The 25,334-nt window shown below is 36.4% G+C and overlaps 1 non-coding gene across 1 annotated transcript; it reads right to left on the reverse strand.

Moving 5' to 3' along the window:
• Positions 1-24,581: 24,581 nt before the first annotated feature.
• On the reverse strand, positions 24,582-24,654 carry TRNAG-GCC (transfer RNA glycine (anticodon GCC)). Its single transcript has one exon. It is a non-coding gene; the product is annotated as a tRNA-Gly (tRNA).
• Positions 24,655-25,334: the final 680 nt, after the last annotated feature.

Raw genomic sequence — 25,334 nt, forward strand, 5'->3', positions numbered from 1 at the left:
AGATACAGAGTAGACCTAAGTTCAACCCACAGCTTGAAAACAAGTTCAGATAAACCACATCCTGATGCAGAACTGTGTAGCTAATTCTTACCTTGATCAGCCCAATTGTAGTCAACCTGGTGGCCCATGAATGCTAGATTTTGAGTTTAGTGGTTATGTGGCAGTAAAAAATTAATTATTAGTTATCAAGTGGGCGACATAGAAGCAAAATAGGACATGACACTTTCTTTTCAAATGTTTATAATATACTTGGTGAGCTAAGGGGGAAATAAAGGAGACTGTGGTCAGGAAAACAAGTTTTATTGATAAACCCAGCATTAGTTGGATGAGGATAGAGATATTTATTTGGTGGGCCACAACTCACATATGGGACTCACTGAAAAACTAAATAGGCTGTTCTAATTACGTATGCTGTATAAATAAACATCCTAAAACTTAGTGGTTCAAAACTACAATTTATTATTACCTGGAATATTTACATGTGTTAACGTGGTCCAACTAAACAGTTTTCACTTGGGTCTCTCATGTGGTGATAATGTATGTCAGCTGGGCTGTCATCATCTGAACGCTTAACTTTGCTGGATACATGAAAGAGTTACTACATGGTACTTGATGCTGGCTCTTAGCTGGGACTTTAGTTGGGCTGTCCACTGTAGCACCTACACATGGTCTCTTTATGAGGCTTGGGCATCACACAGCACAGTGGCTGGGTTCTGAGTGGGAATGTCCCAAGAGCAAGCATTTCAAGAGACCCAGGCAGATAGGGCAAGGCTTTCTAATGACCTAACCTCAGAACGTCACTACAGTATTACCATATTCTTTTCATCAAGCAAGTTACTAAGGTCAGCCCAGATTCAGGGTGAAGGGATGTAGACTCCAAATCTTCACGTGGGAAGTAGCATGTACAAACAGGGGGGAAGAGATTGAAAGTGGCCATCTTTGGAACCCATTTACCATGGAGGCTTTATTTAATTTAATTTATATTAAGAGCTTTATCTATAGAGTGCTCATATAATTTGTCAGCCACATCACCACATATTTAAGAGTAAAATGGACCCTAGGTATGAATACATTGGAACTTCTCAGAAAAACTGAGGTTTCTATCAGTGTGTTGATTACTAAGCCACTGTGTATTAGCTTTAACTCATCCTTTTGTATTATGCTTTGTGATGCTGGGGCTGTGATTCTGTAAATCACATTTCTCCTTTACCAGCTGGATCCCTCTTAAGCTCTACCACTAGGGGGACACTGGAGGGAGGCCCAAGGCAGGTAGGGGGAGAAGAGACTTGCCTGTTCCTATTCCCATTAACACTGTCTCAGCAAATCCTCAGTAGTGGCAGTGGGTTCCAGTTCCCAATTTGATTTTTCCACATTCCCCAATGTACTCCTTCAGATAAATCAACATCAGTAGGTGACACCTCCATTTCAGAGATGTGAGGCTCCTGTAAGCTCTTAAGTTCTAATAACCTCAAACTCTTCCCTTTGTTCTTTCTACTCTAGAGGTTTGAGCTGCTCTTGTTAGTCCTTCAATACCTGTTTAAACAATTCCTTACATTAAATTCATTGTCAAAAAAAGATGCAGTTTCTGTTTTCCTATTTTCCTGACCTTGATTGATACCGTGATCTTACATACCGGGCCTGTTTCCTGGTATGTTATTATATTAATCCAAAAGTTTTACTAAATAATCAGAATTACATTGGCCATGTTCTGAGCACTAAAAGGACAAAAAGAGCACAAAACCCAATTCTAAGAACATTTACACATTGCTTAGAGTGAATTTGGAACACTGAAACACTAAATGGCAAGGATTGGGCTCAAAGAAATAAGTTCTGTTACTGATGTGATATAATTCATAAGTTACTATTAAGTATTGAAAAATGTCCCTAAATTACTCTATCAATTTATTGTATGATGTATATACCTTGGCTTCTTTAACGTAGAACAAATGGATTATATTATAAAGCAGTCATTCACTGATTAATATATATATAAACAGGGTACTGTGCTAATGTGTATATAAAATCACTTTTATTATTCTATTATCTTAACATACAGTAAAGAGTATTTAATGTGGTGTACTGATGTGCAATCTGTGAGAGAATCAGAATGCTCTGGCACAAATTCTGTGAATAGCAAGCAGATACAAAGCTGGCAAATAGGCTTTAATTTATATTCCACATGGAAATCTCTTAGTAGATAATTTTAGTTATTCATACCCACACATGTGATCTAAGCAATGGATGTGTTCTCCTGTAACGTTAATTATTCGAATTTAGAGGATCAAGGCCAAATAAAAGTGGAGTTTTTAGTATTGCCAATTACAAAGCACCTTAAAGATTAAATTTATGTATACACTCTTTGAAAAACATTAGAAATGCAGCACCTTCTCTATTCTCCTAAAATTTTTAGTAGTGCACCTGCTTTGCTTAGTGCAAAGTGGATGAATTGTAATGATAGAAATTTTCCTAACATTTTGTGTTGATATTAGCTTTTGTTTTTTGTTTTGTTTTGTTTATCTCCTCTCAGTAGGACAAGAAAACATGCTTACCCAGGTGACCGCATGATTCCTTTTGTCAGATAGGCTACTTAAAGTTCATAGAATCTTTTTCTCTCCTTTGATGGAGCCAGAATAGGTACTGCAGATACACAACAAACATGTGTTTTGATGGTTCTTTTATTAAAAGTACTATGTATTTTTCATATGAGATCTATTTATTTAAAAGCATTTGAAATTGATATTGTCAGAGATCTTGCTGTTAGAATATGTCACTTAATTATGCTATGGCGGCAAGATCTGCCTACAATCCATAGTATATTATATCAGTAGGAGGTATAGCACCATGACTGAAAAAATAGGGTCTAATGATTTTGGTTTTCTTAGTCATCAGGAAGGGGGCTTGCTATAGATACACAAACCTGTGTCTGCAAAGGTGCAGGCGATTTGTTACTTGATCGTTATGTATAGGGAATATGGGCAAAGATATCAGGGATATAAATAATACAGAGGATAAGGAAGAGATATCATAGGCAAAGAAAAGATAATATATTTTGAAAGGAAGGAAAATAAAATATTTAAGAAAGAAAGGTCAGAATTTGGGAGCTGGTTGCTAAAATAATTTGTTTATATTTACAAATCCTACTTCATTTTGTTGTTGGGATGGATCATTTTTTATGTATGCCTTTTTAATGTGGGTAGATGATAAATGAGAGCAAATTAGCTGAAATTGAAAAATTATTGTTTATCATAAGTTTAGTAAAATAATAATGGGGAATGATATTTTCTGACTAATATTTACTATCTATGTCTTAACATGATTGATGGCAATCAAAGAACAGCAATATATTTACCCCAAAACCCTAACTTAAAATCTGTATTTATTCTTCAGTAATTTAGAAGGCTTTCAGAATCTTGTACGTTGGTAAGATTTTCTAGAATGATTCCTCAAAGTAAAGGTTAGAAGGGGGTAGATACTGAGGGGACAGATTTAGGGCGGTGTAACCCCATTCCTTTGACAGTTGTACCATCATCACCTGGGAGAAACACAGGAAACATCACTGAAATCTTTTTACTCAAGAAGCATCTCCACTTATACACTAAAATTAGTGCCCTAATCTAGGTGTTTCTGTAGACAGTGGGTTTTCTGATGGCCATGGGCATTCAACTTGTCTCACTTTCTTTGTCTGTAGCTTACCCATGGCTACTAATCAGAGATTCAAGTCTTAAAACTTAAAAAAAAAAAAAAGCATCTAATTCAAGCTCAGCAAACTAGGGACTTCACGAAAACACTGTGAGAATATATCTACAAAGAATATCTCTTTGTAGAGCAAGTACTTTCCAATACAATCATTGGTTAAATAGTTCTCACTGGTATTTTGTCTATAATTCCTGTTCAAATGGGTTCAGTAGAAGGAACAGTTTTCCAGTTCTTTTCTTAATAACCGGTTGGGCCATGTAAAGTGACCTCTCCAATAACACTAAAAAGTCCATTTATTTGGAGAATTGCACTCAAACAACAGGTTCAGTGTAAATTCCCCTTCTTTACTATGGCACCTTGCTTGTGGTACTTCAGAATATACATAACATATAAATAACCACATGTATTTTTCTTCCCTTCCCCCTGCTTCTCTACCACCACACACAATATTTTCGCCCCATATGTTACTCTATATATTTATCCTGTTGCTTTCCAACACCATCTGTTTTCTTAAGCTATATAGATGGTAATTCTATTGCTCCCTCCTTTAGTCATACTTTTGTATTATTTTCAAAACCATGTATAAATGGCAATGATGCAAAATGAAGTTCTAACTTTGGGGATTTTTATTACCATATGTTACTACCTTTTTTTGGGAGGAGTGTCTGAATTTGTCTAAGACTTAAGTAACTCTAGAATTATGTTTAGGACCTGTCTTTCTGTGGAAAGTAATAAATGACATTGAAAGGAAATAAAATAAAATTTAAAGATTTTTTTCCATCTGTAGGTCTTTGGCATTTATTTTGTTGCTTCTCCAAAAATAGAAGTAAATTTTAGAATTATTTTCAAATTGTTCTTGAGAAATTTGAATGTGGGTCATCTATCTATATTCTACCAATATATGGCAAAATCTGAGGAGAGAAAACCAAATGAAAATGAGTTCATATTATCAAGAGTTAAAATATGGTCAATGGAATTAAAATTCATATAGGGTGTAATGGAGTCTCATTGTCTTGTGGAAAATTCGAACCCCCTGCAGGTATGTCTCAGGGATGTTCATGCTCTGCTGAAGTTAATATTCAGGAGATGGTGTCTACTCTCTGTCTTTGGTCTTATCGCCTGCTTTCTGCACTATTCAACTCAGGAAAGTGTCTCTAGTAACCTAAATTTTGATATATTTGTTCTAGAACACCATCAATTCCATTATTCTGTATTCTATTACACATATAAAAATTCAATGAAAAGCAATCAAAAAGAGAAAAAGACTCCCAGAATTTTAACAAAAATTTCTCACATGTTAGTTTTGTCTCTTTTTTTTTGGATGAGACTAATGGTATTTAAATGCACCTGTCATAATTTAAATTATTAATGTCTCTTTATATAATAAAAAAGTTAGAATTCAACAAATGATGCACCTGTATTTCCAAATCCAGACAAACGTTTTTATGAAATTTACTTTTCCAAATAGGTGGCTGGTTCAACATAACTACATTAAAATTACTGTCCAATGTAATAACCAGTCATAATATACAATTTATAAAGATCCCATCACATTTTCAGAAGAAATTTACACAGGAAAAGTGAAACCTACAAAAAATGCTAAAACTTCACTTAAAATAATAAAACCGTCATTTTAAGGAGAGAATTGACCAAATGGAAAGAATAATCCAGGTTGTGGACTGTGATGGTTAGTTTTATGTGTCAAATTTCCTGGGGTATAGTAGCCAGTTATTCAATCAAATACTAATCTACATGTTGCTGTGAAGGTGTTTGGTAGATGTGATAAACATCTACAATCAGTTGACTGTAAGTAAAGGATATTTTTCTTGATGATATGGATGGGCCTCATCAGTTGAAAGGCCTTAAGAGAAAAACTGCTTTCCCGAGGAAAAAAAAAAAAAGAAATTCTCCCTCAAGGCTGGAGTATGAACTCTTACCCAAGAGTTCCAGGTTGCTGGCATGTCCTATGGATCTTTTAAGCCAAACCTTGAACATAAGCCAGTTCCTTGAAATAAATCATACATATATACATATGTGTCTGTGTGTATATTTCCCTATATATCCTACTGGTTCTGTTTATGTGGAGAACCTGACTGATTTGATAAGGGATGCTTAGTAGTGTAAGGATATTAATATATGTCAGGTAAATTATTCCAGTTAAATAATTCTTAAATATGACTAAATTTGACAAAATTTTATGTGGAAAAACAGAAGGGTAAATATACAAATAGACAGTGGTCAGACCATATATGACAACATATGACCTACAACCTCTATAGCAACCAGCCCAGGAAGCCAAATGACAACCTTTGCAGCAGTTGGTCTGGAATGGGCAGTACTTGTTCAATGATTTGCCAAATTTGTCCCTGCTTCCAACACAGGACCAACCAGATACAGTCAAATATGTTCCCGAAACCCATCACATAAGTTGCCCCATTTCTAGTTAGTCCACTTCCAGTTTCCCTATATGTGCAACCTACAATCGGAGCATACTTGAAGCATCTCTCTCCTTTGTCTTTCTCTGTCTCTGCCTCTTTCTCTTTCTACATCTATCCTACTCCTCTGCCTGTCTTTTTTTTTTTTACATCTTTATTGGAGTATAATTGTTTTACAATGGTGTGTTAGTTTCTGCTTTATAACAAAGTGAATCAGTTATACATATACATATGTTCCCATATCTCTTCCCTCTTGTGTCTCCCTCCCTCCCACCCTCCCTATCCCAACCCTCTAGGTGGTCAAAAAGCACTGAGCTGATCTCCCTGTGCTATGTGGCTTCTTCCCACTAGCTATCTACTTTACGTTTGGTAGTGTATGTATGTCCATGCCACCCACTCACTTTGTCACAGCTTACCCTTCCCCCTCCCCATATCCTCAAGTCCATTCTCTAGTAGGTCTGTGTCTTTATTCCTGTATTACTTCTAGGTTCTTTATGACTTTTTTTCTTAGATTCCATATATATGTGTTAGCATATGGTATTTGTCGTTCTCTTTCTGACTTACTTCACTCTGTATGACAGACTCTAGTTCCATCCACCTCATTACGAATAGCTCAATTTCGTTTCTTTATACAGCTGAGTAATATCCCATTGTATATATGTACCACATCTTCTTTATCCATTCATCCAATGATGGACACTTAGGTTGTTTCCATCTCCTGGCTATTGTAAATAGAGCTGTGATGAACATTTTGGTACATGACTCTTTTCGAATTATGGTTTTCTCAGGGTATATGCCCAGTAGTGGGATTGCTGGGTCATATGGTAGTTCTATTTGTAGATTTTTAAGGAACCTCCATACTGTTCTCCATAGTGGCTGTACCAATTCACATTCCCACCAGCAGTGCAAGAGTGTTCCCTTTTCTCCACACCCTCTCCACCATTTATTGTTTCTAGATTTTTTGATGATGGCCATTCTGACTGGTGTGAGATGATAGCTCATTGTAGTTTTGATTTTCATTTTTCTAATGATTAATGATGTTGAGCATTCTTTCATGTGTTTGTTGGCAGTCTGTATATCTCCTTTGGAGAAATATCAATTTAGGTCTTCTGCCCATTTTTGGATTGGGTTGTTTGTTTTTTTGTTATTCAGCTGCATGAGCTGCTTGTAAATTTTGGAGATTAATCCTTTGTCAGTTGCTTCATTTGCAAATATTTTTCTCCCATTCTGAGGGTTGTCTTTTCGTCTTCTTTATGGTTCCCTTTGCTGTGCCAAAGCTTTGAAGTTTCATTAGGTCCCATTTGTTTATTTTTGTTTTAATTTCCATTTCTCTAGGAGGTGGGTCAAAAAGGATATTGCTGTGATTTATGTCATAGAATGTTCTGCCTATGTTTCCCTCTAAGAGTTTGATAGTTTCTGGCCTTACATGTAGGTCTTTAATCCATTTTGAGCTAATTTTTGGGTATGGTGTTAGGGAGTGATCTAATCTCATACTTTTAAATGTACCTGCCCAGTTTTCCCAGCACCACTTATTGAAGAGGCTGTCCTTTCTCCACTGTACATCCCTGCCTCCTTTATCAAAGATAAGGTGACCATATGTGCATGGGTTTATCTCTGGGCTTTCTATCCTGTTCCATTGATCTATATTTTTGTTCTTGTGACAGTACCATACTGTCTTGATTACTGTAGCTTTGTAATATAGTCTGAAGTCAGCAAGCCTGATTCCTCCAGCTCCATTTTTCGTTCTCAAGATTGCTTTGCTATTCGGGGTCTTTTGTGTTTCCATACAAATTGTGAAATTTTTTGTTCTAGTTCTGTGAAAAATGCCAGTGGTAGTTTCATAGGGATTGCATTGAATCTGTAGACAGCATATATATGGGTCTTGTTTTTGTATCCATTCAGCCAGTCTGTGTCTTTTGGTGGGAGCAATTAATCCATTTACATTTAAGGTAATTATCGATATGTATGTCCCTATTCCCATATTCTTAATTGTTTGGGATTTGTTATTTTAGGTCTTTTCCTTCTCTTGTGTTTCTTGCATAGAGAAGATCCTTTAGCATTTGTTGTAACGTTGGTTTGGTGGTGCTGAACTCTCTCAGCTTTTGCTTGTCTGTAAAGGTTTTAATTTCTCCATCAAATCTGAATGAGATCCTTGCTGGGTAGAGTAATCTTGGTTGTAGGTTTTTCTCCTTCATCACTTTAAATATGTCCTGCCAGTCCCTTCTGGCTCGCAGAGTTTCTGCTGAAAGATCAGCTGTTAACCTTATGGGGATTCCCTTGTGTGTTATTTGTTGTTTTTCCCTTGCTGCTTTTAATATGTTTTCTTTGTATTTAATTTTTGACAGTTTGATGAATATGTGTCTTGGCATGTTTCTCCTTGGATTTATCCTGTATGGGACTCTCTGTGCTTCCTGGACTTGATTAACTATTTCCTTTCCCATATTAGGAAAGTTTTCAACTATAATCTCTTCATATATTTTCTCAGTCCCTTTCTTGTTCTCTTCATCTTCTTGAACCCCTATAATTCGAATGTTGGTGCATTTAATGTTGTCCCAGAGGTCTCTGAGACTGTCCTCAGTTCTTTTCATTCTTTTTTCTTTATTCTGCTCTGCAGTAGTTATTTCCACTATTTTATCTTCCAGGTCACTTATCCGTTCTTCTGCCTCAGTTATTCTGCTATTGATCCTTTCTAGAGTATTTTAAATTTCATTTATTGTGTTGTTCATTGTTGCTTGTTTCATCTTTAGTTCTTCCAGGTCCTTGTTAAATGTTTCTTGCATTTTCTCTATTCTATTTCCAAGATTTTAGATCATCTTTACTATCATTATGTTGAATTCTTTTTCAGGTAGACTGCCTATTTCCTCTTCATTTGTTAGGTCTGGTGGGTTTTTATCTTGCTCCTTCATCTGCTGTTTGTTTTTCTGTCTTCTCATTTTGCTTATCTTACTGTGTTTGGGGTCTCCTTTTTGCAGGCTGCAGGTTCGTAGTTCCCGTTGTTTTTGGTGTCTGTCCCCAGTGGCTAAAGTTGGTTCAGTGGGTTGCGTAGGCTTCCTGGTGGAGGGGACTAGTGCCTGTGTTCTGGTTTATGAGGCTGGATCTTGTCTTTCTGGTGGGCAGGTCCACGTCTGGTGGTGTGTTTTGGGGTGTCTCTGGCCTTATTATGATTTTAGGCCGCCTCTCTGCTAATGGGTGGGGTTATGTTCCTGTCTTGCTAGTTGTTTGGCGTCGGGTGTCCAGCACTTTAGCTTGCTGGTCATTGAGTGAAGCTTGGTGCTGGTGTTGAGATGGAGATCTCTGGGAGATTTTTGCCTTTTGATATTATGTGGAGCTGAGAGGTCTCTTGTGGACCAGTGTCCTGAAGTTGGCTCTCCCACCTCAGAGGCACAGCACTGACTCCTGGCTTGAGCACCAAGAGGCTTTCATCCACACGGCTCAGAATAAAAGGGAGAAAAAGTAGAAAGAAAGAAAGAAAGAAAGAGGATAAAAGAAAATAAAATTAAGGTAAAATAAAATTATTTAAAAAATAATTATTAAGAAAAATTTTTTTTAATTAAAAAAAGAAAAGGATGGATAGAACCCTAGGACAAATGGTGAAGCTATACAGACAATATCTCACACTGAAGCATACACATACACAGTCACAAAAAGAGGAAAAGGGGCAAAAATAATCTATGTTGCTCCCAATTTGGGATGATTCGTTGTCTATTCAGGTATTCCACAGATGCAGCGTACATCAAGTTGATTGTGGAGCTTTAATCTGCTGCTTCCGAGGCTGCTGGGAGACATTTCCCTTTCTCTTCTTTGTTCGCACAGCTCCCGGTGTTCAGCTTTGGATTTGGCCCCACCTCTGCGTGTAGGTCGCCTGAGGGCGTCTGTTCTTCGCTCAGACAGGACGGGGTTAAAGGAGCCGCTGATTCGGGGGCTCTGGCTCACTCAGGCCGCGGGGAGGGATGGGTAAGGAGTACGGGGCGGGCCTATGGCGGCAGAGGCCGGCGTGACGTTGCGCCAGCCTGAGGCGCGCTGTGCGTTCTCCCGGGGAAGTTGTCCCTGGATCCCGGGACCCTGGCAGTGGCGGGCTGCACAGGCTCCCCGGAAGGGAGGTGTGGAGAGTGACCTGTGCTCGCAAACAGGCCTCTTGGTGGCGGCAGCAGCAGCCTTAGCGTCTCATGCCCGTCTCTGGGGTCCGCGCTGATAGCCTCGGCTCGCGCCCGTCTCTGGAGCTCCTTTAAGCAGCGCTCTTAATCCCCTCTCCTCGCGCACCAGGAAACAAAGAGGGCAGAAAGAGTCTCTTGCCTCTTCGGCAGGTCCAGACTTTTTCCCGGACTCCCTCCCGGCTAGCCGTGGCGCATTAGCCCCCTTCAGGCTGTGTTCACGCCGCCAGTCCTCTCCCTGCGCTCTAACAGAAGCCCGCGCCTCAGCTCCCAGCCCCGGCCGCCCCGGCGGGTGAGCAGACAAGCCTCTCGGCTGGTGAGTTCCGGTCGGCACCGATCCTCTGTGCGGGAATCTCTCCGCTTTTCCCTCTGCACCCCTGTTGCTGCGCTCTCCGCGGTCCCGAAGCTCCCCCCATCTGCCACCCGCAGGCCCCACCCGCGAAGGGGCTTCTAGTGTGTGGAAACGTTTCCTCATTCACGGCTCCCTCCCACTGGTGCAGGTCCCGTCCCTATTCTTTGGTCTCTGTTTATTCTTTTTTCTTTTGCCCTACCCAGGTACGTGGGGAATTTCTTGCGTTTTGGGAGGGCAGAGGTCTTCTTCCAGCGTTCAGTAGGTGTTCTGTAGTAGTTCCACGCGTAGATGTATTTCTGATGTATCTGTGGGGAGGAAGGTGATCTCCGCGTCTTACTCTTCTGCCATCTTTCCCCTCTCTCCTGCCTTTTTTTTCGTTTCTGCCAAATTTAAGTCATGATGGCTGATTCCCTTGATATAGCAAGCTCTGAATAAATAGCCTCTGTGTATTCTCATTTGGTGGTCTTTTTTATTTCCACAGTTTTTCTGGAGGTTCCATGGAGATGCTGTCTGTACTGCCCATTGCTGTGGATTCATCTTCAACCAGGTATGATATTCACAGAGGCCACTTGCATCTTGTTGCTCTTGGCTTGTAGACTTCCTGCTGATGTACTAAGTCACTTCAGGTCTGAACTCTAGTCTCTCTGCATTAAAATCCTCGGCTGTTGTCTCAGTTTGGTACTCAAGTTTCGTTATTCGTTTCAATTTGTTTAGCGTCCTTGGAAGAAAGAGGCAATTCTTTTTCCTCCAATATTGCTCTTTTGTGCTTCCATTTTTGTATTGTGCTACAAAACAGTGTTGCATGTCATCAGAAAGAGAATCACAGGTTGAATCACAGTTTAAAACTAGGCATAGGCCTTATAAGCTTGTTGTCAGAGCTGGCCTTACAGACTGGTTGAGTTTGTGGTTCTCATCAAAATGGTATCTATTTGAGTAAACCTTTTGCTCTGGGACACCAATAAAACTGGATGAGGTTAATTTTCCACCTCAAACTTTTGTCCTGAGAGCTTGGCGATGATAGAATAAGAACGTCTTCTCTAGTTTTCCATCTACTGGGTGGTGCAAATTTTTAGGTCTGTATTTGGAGGTGGCTGGTGATGAATTTGGGGGACCAAGACATAAAGTACACAAATATTGCTTTAGAGTTACCATTAGTACGTTTCATGGGGTCTTGTAAGTCTAAATCCTGTCCTCTTCCAGGAAAAATCTCCTGCTTCTTGTGTATACTCTCATTACAATCCTAATTATTTCCATTTCTCTAAATGACATAATGTCAACAAGAATGATCTGTTGGAAACATTTAATTTGAACAAAATTGTTTGAGAAACTCCTTAGAAAAGAAAGGGAATAAGATTTCCCAGGCACAATGGACAGTATTAATTATTATACAGAGTCTTCCAAACAAAATTCTGATTCAAAAATTGCTTTATCAAAAAGAATACTTGGCCAAAGCTAAAGAACAATTTGAAAAACTTAAGCAACAACAAACTAGACTTATTTCCCTAGTAAATCCTCTCTCCACCCCAAATTAAGTTGTATTAGGTTATAACCCAAAATATAAAACAAATATCCATGAGTCCACACTGATATACATAAATTATTGAATAAATAAATAATTGGAGGGGACAGAATAATCTCTTGATCAGTTCATTTCCATTTATTTATGTGGAAACTCCATCCACAAAGAAGTGGAACATAACTCCTCACCTCTTAAATTTGGGCTATGCATAGTGACTTCCTTCCAAAGAATACAGTATGGAAAGGGGGAAGAAAATAACTTTCCAGTGGAAAAACCTGCCTAACACTACCTTAGTCAGGTGATCAAGGTCAACATGAACAGTGATAAATCATGTTGATAGAAGATTCCTTTGATATGATGTGGTGAAAATAACAACTTACCTCTGTGGTCTTCTTACCCCCAAAAGTAACCCCAGTCTAATAGCGAGAAAAACAGCAAGCAAGACTCAACTGAGGTGCAATCTATAAAATATTTGACCAGTACTCCTCAAAACTGTCAAGGTCATCACAAATAAGAATAGTCTGTGAAACTGTCATAGTCAAGATGAGTTAAGGAGATATGAGAAGTAAAAGTAACATAATATCCTGATGGGATACTTTAACAGAAAGATCTAAGATAAAAATTTTAGTCCCCCCAAAAAGCAATTGAAGTATATTTTGTGTGAATATATTTTTAACAAAGTTAATTGTTAAAAAAATTGTAATATAACTGTGGGTAGTTCAGCCATGATTTCCTTTGAAAGGCATGGAAGATATTGATTAGGAAGTAATATGTAATGTAAGCTAGAGTCTTAGCAAAATTATATTTGCATATTTGTCCATGGGACTTTGAAAAATATTTATTCATAAGAATAAATATATTTGTATATTATTTAACTTCAGCTATTTCCCTGGTTTGATTGTCTGTGTTTATTGATCTTTCAATAAAATATGGTCAAGGCGACAGGAAAATTATGATCATAGTATTGGTTTGGTGAAATGGAAATGAAGTTTTTATTTTAAAAATACTACATCCATTTTGTTCCCACTCTTTTAGGGAGCTTTAAAGAAGAGTTTGAGGTTCTGTGGTCATGAGAATGAGATTAAGAGCATTTACTATGTAGCTGCATCAGACTTCCCTCTAATTCTTAGACCTTTGGTAAACATTTTATAGGGACAGGATGACTCTTAACATCTAAATAATAGGTTAGGATTTGAAACACTTGGAATGTTAGTACTCTATGAAACCTGTAGTTGGGTTAGCTCTTACCTACGTTTTATTAAAAACTAATGGTATGGGCAGAAGACCTAAATAGACATTTCTCCAAAGAAGATATACAGATTGCCAAAAAGCACATGAAAGAATGCTCAACATCATTAATCATTAGAGAAATGCAAATTAAAACTACAATGAGATATCATCTCACACCAGTCAGAATGGCCATCATCAAAAAAATCTAGAAACAATAAATGGTGGAGAGGGTGTGGAGAAAAGTGAACACTCTTGCACTGCTGGTGGGAATGTGAATTGGTACAGCCACTATGGAGAACAGTATGGAGGTTCCTTAAAAAACTACAAATAGAACTACCATATGACCCAGCAATCCCACTACTGGGCATATACCCTGAGCAAACCATAATTCGAAAAGAGTCATGTACCAAAATGTTCATCGCAGCTCTATTTACAATAGCCAGGAGATGGAAACAACCTAAGTGTCCATCATTGGATGAATGGATAAAGAAGATGTGGCAATATGTACAATGTAATATTACTCAGCCATAAAAAGAAATGAAATTGAGTTATTTGTAGTGAGGTGGATGGAACTAGAGTCTGTCATACAGAGTGAAGTAAGTCAGAAAGAGAAAGACAAATACCGTATGCTAACACATATATATGGAATCTAAGAAAAAAAGTCATAAAGAACCTAGGGGTAAGACAGGAATAAAGACACAGACCTACTAGAGAATGGACTTGAGGATATGGGGAGGGGGAAGGGTAAGCTGTGAGAGAGTGGCACGGACATATATATACTACCAAACGTAAAAAAAAAGAATAATAAAAAAACCCAACAAACTAATGGTAATCACAAATTTCATATGTGGTTCCTAATATATCAATCTATATTAGGCTGAAATTAAATAAGATAAATAATTGTGAACCCCAGTATCATATAATGAGAAGTTCTCTTTAACCATTGCTGAGATTACATCAAAGTTTAGCATATCATTAGAATGTTTTAAGAGAAGAGTTTCCAGGATACAATTCTAGGTAGTAATAACATAGAAACTGGATCTTTATTCATAGACTGAGTTTAGACTATTCTCATTACTTTCAATATAAAGATGGATGAAATATTTTTCTTTTACTTCAGGACACTTATTGTGGGAAAAAGGGGCACGTTAACAGCAGTGCAGAACCCTATGACACATCTCTGATAAGGGAAACACTGAGCCCCAGGGGAGCACCTAACAGGGATCCTTAAGCCAGGTTAAGTTAGGAATTGAGATAGACACTGGTTCTTAGGAAATCCAATGCCAGAGCCCAATCTAAAAGGACAATCAGAATTTAGGTAAAAAGCATTAAGGTGATTTTACAGGTGGGAGGTATGTGAAGATATTGAAGCAGGGCAGAGCATCGTTTACTGATGGAAACTACAAGGTCTCAGTTGTGCTTCAGGGCATTTGTTGGAGTTGAGGCTAAAGAAGCAAGTGACGGTCAAATTTAAATACAATCAATTTATGGATGCTTCCTTCGTATTCAGTATTAGTATAATGCCAACAGGCATTTTTGTAACTTCATGTTATTGAGATATTTGTGTCATTGCTGAAATGGAAAATAATGATAATTTCAATATAATGGCTAATTTGGGTATAATTGCTTAATATATGCCATTGGTCAGAATCATTTAGAACCTGGAGTCCTGGTTGTGAGGGAGGGAAGAGAGTAAACTAAACTTGTTTATTTAATCTCATCTAGAGGATTTCAATAACTGAATGGAATTAAGAGATGATGTCCACTGCTCTGTAAGCTATAGATGGAAAGTACAGTTTGTTTAACTGCAGGTATCCTTTAGCGAAAATTTCACTAGTTTCCCTAGCTGCTTGCTTGATTTCTGAAACTTAGTAGGACTGTCATGTATTAATCTGCCACCAGAGCATTTAGATAGTATTTTTCAAAGCATAGCTGGTAGAGCTATATAACGATGGACTTAAGCATCCATGTTTTTATTTTTATACTTTTTAGGGGAAACCTGGTTGAAGACAGACTATTTGACTTCTACTTTTTACCATTCTCAGTTCAGTTTTCTATATAGTGGCTCCGAAAAAAACAAAGAAACAAAAAAACCCCAAACAAAAAACCAAAACCTTAGAATGACTACATACTATAGCAAAAATATAGACTTTGTTTACCCAATGCTTACATAAACACTATATGATTTCAAATGAATGTAGCCATTGGTGCTATAACATTAGTCATTATTATAAAGTACTGTTTATAAACTGAGTGCTTACTATGTCCGGAGATGCCCTAGGCACTGCTGAAGTTGTGAACAGTCCCAGCTATTCTCAGGTGGGTTACATTCTAGAGGTATATAGCCCAAATGTATAGAGTTATATATTTACTAAAACAGCTATACAAAAGTATCAATAATATGACTGTAACTAATCATGGAAGGTTAAATAAATGTTTATAGAATCATGAATACTCAGATCTAATCCAGTCTCTTTCAAACAAGGATTGACATACTTGGGAATCAGATTTTGTTTACATGCTCTATGGAGATTTCTATGCTAAATAACATTTCAGAAAGAATGTATGAAACAATCTTCTGAAATATGAAATGTATGCCAATTGTAAATAGCCAGTAAATTTCTTTTAATACTTTTATTGATAAGTGAGTTCCATTTTTGTCTAGTTCATATAACGTAGAGTACTAATATAGTTTTCTAAATATTCGGAAGTTCACCCAACCTAAACTTATGTGGATATACTACAAGATAATTGGATTCTTAGATTTTTTAAAATAGGTTTGTTACGTTTTAAGGAAAATGAGTCCACAAATTAATTCCTTTGACAATGGAAGCGATCTCAGGAAACACTCTCCATAGAGAGATTCATTTCACAAATTTATTATATTCTAAGATATCAAATCACAAGAAAGTGTAGATTTTAAGTGTTAACTGGGTGTGACTTCAGGTAGGGAGTTGAGAGCTGATTAATGAAAATATATTTGGAACTTTGTTTACCCATGCCTAAAAGCCCCAAACACTCTATAAATTCTAATGACTGCAATATCATCATTACCTAATTAGATCTAAAATTGTACAACCACTCTTAATGTGATTGATTTTCTTTGCTTGTGAATGGAAAGATAGGGATTTATATCCTATATGACTTTTATTTCCTTAAAATAATGCTGGAATTTTCATCATTACTATCACTTGCTCTGACAATGCCCGCAATATTAATACGAAGTGCATGAAACATTCGAGAAAGTTTAATGCTTTTACAATAGGAAGCCATATAGGAACAGGATGATTTTTAAAAAGCAGAAACTGAGCTGACCAGGAGGCCAATTAATGAGAATATTTATTAAGCAATACTCTTTAACAGTTTCATAAAACCCAAGCCAATATTGGAACAGAGCTCTATTCATGGGTACCTGGGATTAGATTCAGATAGTTTAGACAATTTTATTTCTGCCTACATCAGAAATGTGGCTAAACATTGTTAACGTTTATTCCATTCAGTAGCTACTTTGGGCTTTTTGCCTGAACTTTACTCAAGTTCAGCCATAATATCAGGGTAGAGAAACAAAAGAGCTTATGGTGTAAAATAGATGTTCTTTTATCCTAGAGTAGAACCTAACAATACTTCACTGATAATGGAATAAAACACATGAATAACTAGAAGCCCAACCCATTAAAAACAGGGATGGCAGGGTATCTTATTACCATCAGTATAATTAGGACAGAGAGCTGTATAATGAGTGTAATCATTTTCTAAGCCTATTTTCTTTCAGCATTCATAAGAATGAGTGGTTATAACATACAGTACAATAACATAAGCACTGAAAATACTAGGGAAATAAAATAATTTACTAATTCAAAGGAAATCACAAGTCACTAAAGGAGACCAACAATAAAACAAGTAGTTAGAGTTTACTTTGATAATGGAGAGAACACAGTTTTCAAAAGATTGCCATTCTATAGGAATGGCAAGTAACCCAGTTTGGACTACCGGGGAAGATGTCAAGGAACCATTCTGGGAAGTGCTGCTTGAGCTGAACATTAAAGGACGAGAATTAGGTTTCCAGAGGAGTGGCAGAATACATTCCAGTGAATGGTAGGAGAATGGACAAAATTGCAGAAGCATAGCTTTTTGGGGTGGGAACTTATTTGGGGGTAATTTGCCGGGAGGTGATGCTGAATAGATAATTGGAAGCAAGTCAATCAACTCATTCTCATCCACTTCTTTTTTATCCATAAAATAGAGATAACTTCCTATATTAATCAGGGTTCTCTGAGAAACAGAACTAATAGGGAGTGTGTAGGCACTGTGTGCGTGGGTGCATGTGTATGCCGAGAGAGAGTTATTTTCAGGAATTGGTTTACATAATTTTGGAGGATACCAAGCCCAAACTCTGTAGGGTAGGCTAGCAGGCTGGAGACCAAGGGAAGAGTGAATGTTGCAGCTCAAGTCTGAATCCAACCTGGAGGCAAATTCTCTCTTTTTAAGGGGAGCTTTGCCTCTTTTCTCTCTTTTAAAAAATTTTTTAAACATCTTTATTGGTGTATAATTGTTTTACAATGGTGTGTTAGTTTCTGCTTTATAACAAACTGAATCAGCTATACATATACATATATCCCCATATCTCTTCCCTCTTGCGTCTCCCTCCCTCCCACCCTCCTTATCCCACCCCTCTAGGTGGTCACAAAGCACCGAGCTGATCTCCCTGTGCTATGCGGCTACTTCCCACTAGCTATCTGTTTTACATTTGGTAGTGTATATATGTCCCTGACACTCTCTCACTTTGTCGCAGCTTCAATCAATTGGATGAAGTCCACCCGTATTCAGGATAGTAATCTACATTATTCAAAGTCTACAGACCATGGCCTAGCCAAGTTCACATAAAGTTAGTCATGATGAATCCACCCCTTGTCAACTTGATACTCATATGCACTTCCTTAAACCATACTTAATCTCTAAAGAAAATGACAATATCATACTTCTGTTTAACATGATGCAACTATCCTGTGTACAACTGAAAACACACTAACCGTTTGCACAGCAGAGGATGAAAAGTCCTTGGGTAATGTTTACTCTTCTCCTTGATATCCTGTAATTTAAATACTGTGATGTAAAGTCAGTACATCTTAGGTTATATGATAAGCGAATAAAAGAGGGAAAAAACAAAGGTATTTACTAGATAGGTAGGTAGACAGACATACACATACACACAAACACAAGCATATTCATAAAAAATAAGGAAGAAATATTCAGGAAAGTAACAGTTCTCATTTCTGTAAGTGGTAACGTGGTCATAGCTGGTATTTATAAACTGCCTTTTTCCATTATTATTATGTATTATCCAATACATTCCATATTCCCTTTACAGTTAGCAAGCACCTCAGATTGTTGTAGTTCTTTACTTGGGATGGGGGTAGGGGTGATCCAAACCTTCATTCCTGAATGGTCTGGACCTTTAGTAGTCCTGTCTGAATTGGGTTGTTGTAGTCTTCCATTGACTTTAATTACAGGTTATGGTAAAACTAATATCCTAAGTGATCTCCTGTTATTCCAGATATACTCTTCCTTATCTCCATGGTGGAGTAGCAGTGCAATTTCCCTTTAGTGGTCAGGATCAATCAACCCAACCAGAGCAGTAACTCCTTTCTTTGCCTGTTGATTCAGAGGCATGAGAAGCCCAAAGTGGCTGGGTAGCAATCTTAACTGCTTATTCAATGGAATCACTGTTGTGTCTCCTGGTGGAAGTATTCCTCCCTTTGGAACTAAGACCTCTAGGTCAGTAATACATAAAGTCATGGGAATAAGAAGCAACTATTTTGCTAGTGGGTCACTGGGATAATAGTGATTGGTGCCAATTCCATTTCCATCCCTTGATTCCTGGACCTGTGAATCCTGGCTGTGGGAGAAACAGTGCCATATTTTGGACACTGATTCAGAACACATGCAGTCTCCTGGAGAACCTTGCCCCAGGCCTGTAAAATATTGTCACCTAACTGACATAGTAACTGAGTCTTTAAAAGGCTATTCTACCATTCTCAAGCCAGGTGCTTCAGAATGGTGCAGAACATGGTAAGACCAGTGAATTTCAAGAGTATGGGCCCATTGCTGCCCTTATTCTTCTGTGAAGTGAGTTCCTTGATCAGAAGCAATGCTGTGTGGAATACCATTACAGTAGATGAGGCATTCTATAAGTCCACAGATGGTAGTTGTGGCAAATGCACTGTGTGTAGGAAAATCAAATCCATACCCAGAGTAAATGCCTATTCAAATGAGAAAAAAAAAAATCACTTCCATGACAGAAGCTGTACAGTGTAATTAACTGGCTACAAGGTAGCTGGCTGATCACCCCTGGATAAAGGTGCCATATCGAGGGCTTAGTGTGGGCTTCTGCTGCTGTCATATTGGGCACTCAGCATTGTCTGTAGCTAGGTTGGCCTTGGAAGTACACATGCTGAGCTCATGGATTACCTCTATCCCTGCCACCATTTTATTAATAGCAGAATATAGCAGCAAATGTATCTTGTTTTAATTATATTCCATATGTGAGAAAAAATATTTATCAAGTTTAATGTTGAACTTTATCACCACCTTCAACATTATGAAGCATACCAATGCCCACCTTTATTTTTTATGATATTAATATTTTCATGAGGTAATATTTGGAAATATTTATCTCATCTGTATAAATCTCACTTTGGCTTATGATGAAAGACTTAGTGTTTCAAATCAAAGCAGTATATTCAAAATGAGTTAATAGTAAGATGTAAAATGTCTGGAAAATTCTCAGAAAAAAAGTAAATGCACCCACCAACAAACACAGGCATATTTTGCTTCTTTTCAATAATGAAACATGGGTGGCATATTTATTACAGTTTAAGCACAGTCATCAACAACACTGTTTCTGTTCAATGTCAAACAAACCTTGACGTGTAAATAACAGGATTATTCCATCTATCAAGTACTGATGTTCTTTTAGTCTTCTAATTATTAGCTTGGAAAGCATAAAAACTTTGGTAATTTTATTATGCATTTTTTATAGTTTAAGATTCATTTTCTATCCATCATATCAAAAAGAGCAAATAATAAATCTTGGTCCTCTTCTATAATTGTAATTTTCTTGCTTCATTACAGTTTTAAAACTGATAAATCAAAGATACCTTCAACAAGAAAAAGATAAGTTTCAATATTTTAAAATTTTCTGGGTAAAAATTTCATTTAATTTGAGGATCTTAGAAGGAGTCATACATATTATACCTGTAGGTTTTACTATTAAACTTTTAGAATTCATAGTAAAAATAAACATAAATGAAATGACCTAGGTATCTGATGTAGTAAATCCATGGTATTCTGAAGTGCAGAAACCAGGACATGTTAAACACAGTTACTTCTGCTGCTGTGTTAAGATGATGTAGAGTAATGGGTGGTGATGGCTTGTTCTAATGACAGAGAAGTTTAGATTGTGACATGATATAGGATCAGTACAGTTCTGTTTGCTTATTATATTAGATTTCAACCAAGAGAAAATCCCTTTTGCTATTTTATTCTTTAATTTGATTGACTTGCCCTAATTTTATTCAGAAGTGCTATTATATTGTTCTTAGCTACATCAGGAAGTAAAATAGACAAAATTTCCTTCCTTTTTGAGGCTTATATACCAGTGAGGAAACATAAGTAAAAATATATATTACAAGTACATAAATTTTGTAGGATATTAGAAAGCAAAGTGCTATGGGGAAAAGTAGAACAGGCTAAGGGCTAAGAATTTGGGGTATATGGAGGAGGGTGGTTTGAGTAGACTTGGTTGAGAAGGTAGCATTTGATTACAGGCCAGTATTTGTATTGAAAATTCCTTTTGTTGACTTAAAATATGACCTCAGTCATAATCAGGTTTATCACATGTCTATGAAGTAAAAATGAATCTGTAATCTTAGAAACAATTCCTCTTAAGCAGGGTGTTTCATAATGACTTTAACAATTATTTTCCTTGTTGGCATTTAATAAACACTAAAATTTAGTTTCAAATATCTAGTATATTTTGAGAATTATTTCTATTTTTTAGGAGAAAAATTGACTACATTGATAGAGCAAGTATTATGGGAAAGCTGCAGCATTTTAGTGAACTTCCAAGGTCCTGAAACTTCCTCAATGGTTGTCTGAGTCAAGGCCATACCAATGATATCAGATTCTTTTATTTTGCATGTGTACATGTGTGTGTCTGTGTATGTGTATTTATTTTTGTTTTCTTAAGTGAAATCTCCTTTTAATGATATATGATGAAAATGAGGCTCTTGTCTCTGGATTTCTACTAGTTACAATTTTTTAGGTTTAATTTGAAATAAATGTTAAAATGTACTTCACAAATATTAATTTATTTTTAATGACACTGGGAGAAGTGAAAATGGCTTTTAATCTTTAAATAAAATGAGGGCTCAGGCCAGCAAATTGAAAAAAGTGAGCAAAATATTCACTTTCAGTTCTGAACTATTTATTTTAAATTATCACTTTGAAGAAATACATAAGATGTAGTTCTATATTCCCATTCATTTTATGCTATATTTATTTGGTATTAAAAGTAATTTATATCAGGTATTTTCATGGATAATCCAAGTATCAGTGAGCACTGATACCAAAATAAACTATAAAAAGTGAATTGGAAAATGGAATATAGAAAAATATATTCTTTTTTTTTTTAGTTAGCCACTATAGGAATCAAAGATGAGCCAGATGAATGTGGGTGAGTGGAGGAGGAAAGTAGAAGGTGTTTTAGGTACATGTAGCATCTCTGCAAAAATACTGAGGAAAATAGCATGTTACATTCAGCATGTATCAATAATTTGATATGTCTGGAACATAGGATTTTAAAGGGAGAGGATCAAAAGGAGATGTTGAAAAGCTATGTAGAAACTCCATAATTATATAAAAATTACATATGAAAATATATGTATATATATTTATTTATCTACATAAATAAATGTATATATGTTTTTCAGAGACTATTTTAAACTATTTTTTATTTTAGTTTTTTTTTTTAGTTTTGAGGGATAATTGACATGCATCACTGTATAAGTTTAAGGTGTATAGCATGATGGTTTGATTCACTCATAGTGTGAAATGATTACCACAGTAGGGTTAGTTAACATTCATCATCTCATATAGATACAATAAAAAGAAAAAAAAATTTTTCCTTGTAATGAGAACTCTTGGGATCTACTCTCTTAGCAACTTTTCTGGATGTCATACAGTGGTGTTAACCATAGTCAACATGTTGTACATCTCTAGCACTTATTTATTTTATAACTGGAAGATTGTGCCTTTTGACCACCTTCCTCCAATTTCCCTATCCTCCACCCACTACCTCTGGTAACCACAAATCTGATCTATTTTTCTATAAGTTGGATGTGTATATGTGTTATTATTCCACATGTAAGTGAGATCATACACTATTTGTTTCTTTCTGACATTTCATTCAGCATAATCCCTTTAAGGTCCATCCATGTTATCACAAATGGTAGGATTTCCCCCTTTTTTTTTTAATGGCTGACTAATATTCTTTTGTGTATATATACACCACATCTTTATCCATTCATCCACTGATGGACACTTAGGTTGTTTCCATGTCTTGGCTATTGTAAATAATGCTGCTATGAACTTGAAGTTTCCACTATGTTTTCGAGTTTTTGTTTTCATTTCCTTTAGATATACTCTCAGAAGTAGAATTGCTGGATTATATGGTAGTTCTATATTTAATTTTTGGGGAACCTCCATAATGCTTTCCACAGTGGCTGTACCAATTTATAATCCCTTCAATAGTGCATAAAGATTCCCTTTTCTCCATATCCTCACCAGCATTTATTATCTCTTATCTTTTTGATGATGGCCATTCTAACAGGCATGAGATGATATCTCATTTTGGTTTTAATTTGCATTTTCCTAATGACTAGTGATGATGAGCATCTTTTCATGTATAGACATACCTCGCTTTCCTGTGCTTTGTTTTGTTGGGCTTCTCAGATATTGTATTCCTTACAAATTGAAAGTTGTGGCAACAGTGCATTGAGTAACTCTACTGGCACCATTCTTCCAACAGCAGTTGTTCACTTTGTGTCTCTATGTCACATTTTGGTAATTCCCACATATATTTCAAACTTTTTCATTATTATTATACTTGTTGTGGTGATATGATCAGTGATCATTGATTCTACTGTTGCAAAAAGATTATGACTCATTGAAGGCTCAGATAATGGATAGCAGTTTTTAGCGATGAAGTATTTTTTAATTAAGGTATGTACATTTTTTTTATACATAATGCTACTGTACACTTAATTACAGTATAGTGTGAACATAACTTTTATATATGCACTGAAAAACCAAAAAATTTGTATGACATACTTTGTGATATTTGCTTTTATTGTGGTGGTCTGGAACCAAACCCCCAATATCTCCATGGTATGCTTGTGCCTGTAGGCCATTTGTGTATCTTCTTTGAAAAAAATGTCCACTCACTTTTCCTTTGCCTAACTTTTAATTGGATTATTTGATTTTTTGCTATTATATATTTATTATTAACCCCTTATCAGATATAAAGTTTGCAAAATTTTTTTCCCATTTCATAGGTAGTCTTTTCATTTTGTTGATGGTTTCTTTTGCTGTGCAGAAGCTTTTTAGTTTGATGTCTCACTTTTTTATTTTTTATTTTGTTACTTATGCTTTAGGTGTAATTTCCAAAAAATTATTACCAAAGCCCATGTCAAGGAGCTTTATTCTAATGCTTTCTCCTGGGAGTTTAATGTCTTACATTTAAGTCTTTAATCCGTTTCAAGTTAATTTTTATGAGTGGTGTAAAATAGGTGTCAAGTTTCATTCTTTTACATGTGACTATCCAGTTTTCCCAGCACCATCTATTGAACAGACTGTCTTTTCTCAACTGTTGAATATTAGTCGATCATATACACTTGAGTTTATTTCTGGGCTGTTGATTTGTTGGTCTATTTGTTTTTATGCCAGTACTATACTGTTTGAATTATTATAACTTTATAATATAGCTTGAAATCAGGAAATGTGTTACCTCCTGCTTTCTTCTATCTTAGGATTTCTTTGGCTATTCAGGGTCTTTGTGGTTTCACATAAACTTTTAGAGTGTTTTTTCTTTTTCTTATTTTTTTTTTTTTGGTCACACCATGTGGCATGTGGTATCTTAGTTCCCTGACCAGGGATCAAACCTGTGCCCCCTGCATTGGCAGTGCAGAGTCTTAACCACTGGACCACCAGGGAAGTCCCTGGAGTGTTTTTTCTATTTCTGTAAAAATTACCATTGGAATCTTGATAGTTGCCTCGAATCGATAGATATCTTTTGGTAGCATTGACATTTTAACATTTAATTCTTCCAATTCATGAACACATGATACCTTTCCATTTATTAGTGCCTTCTTTGATTTCTTTTATCAATGTCTTGTTTTCAGAGTTGAGATCTTTCACTTTCTTGGTTAAAGTTACTCCTAAGTATTTTACTGTTCTTGAAGCTATTGTAAATGTGATCATTTCTTTTTTTTTAAGGAATTTTTTTGTTGGTGTATAGAAACACTGTGAATTTTGTATGTCAATTTTATATCCTACAATTTTACAGAATTCATTGATTAGTTTTAACAATTTCTTTGGTTCAGTCTCTAGGATTTTTAAAATATATAAAGTCCATGTAATCTGAAAGTAGAGTTAACTCTACTTCTTCTTTCCCAATTCTGATGCCTTTTATTTCTTTTTCTTGCCTGATTGCTCTAGGTAGGGCTTCCAGTACTACATTGAATAGGTATGGTGAGAGGAACACCCTTGCCTTGTTCCTGATTTTCGAGGAAAGGCTTTCAACCTTTCACCATTGAGTATGATATTAGCTGTGGGTTTGTCATATATGTCCTTTATTATATTGAGCTATGTTCCTTTTATGCCTAATTTTTAAA

Source organism: Delphinapterus leucas, chromosome 2, assembly GCF_059928025.1.
Source record: "Delphinapterus leucas isolate spDelLeu-1000000601 "Yukka" chromosome 2, BTC_Dleu_Yukka2, whole genome shotgun sequence".
NCBI classification, from domain to species: Eukaryota; Metazoa; Chordata; class Mammalia; order Artiodactyla; family Monodontidae; genus Delphinapterus; species Delphinapterus leucas.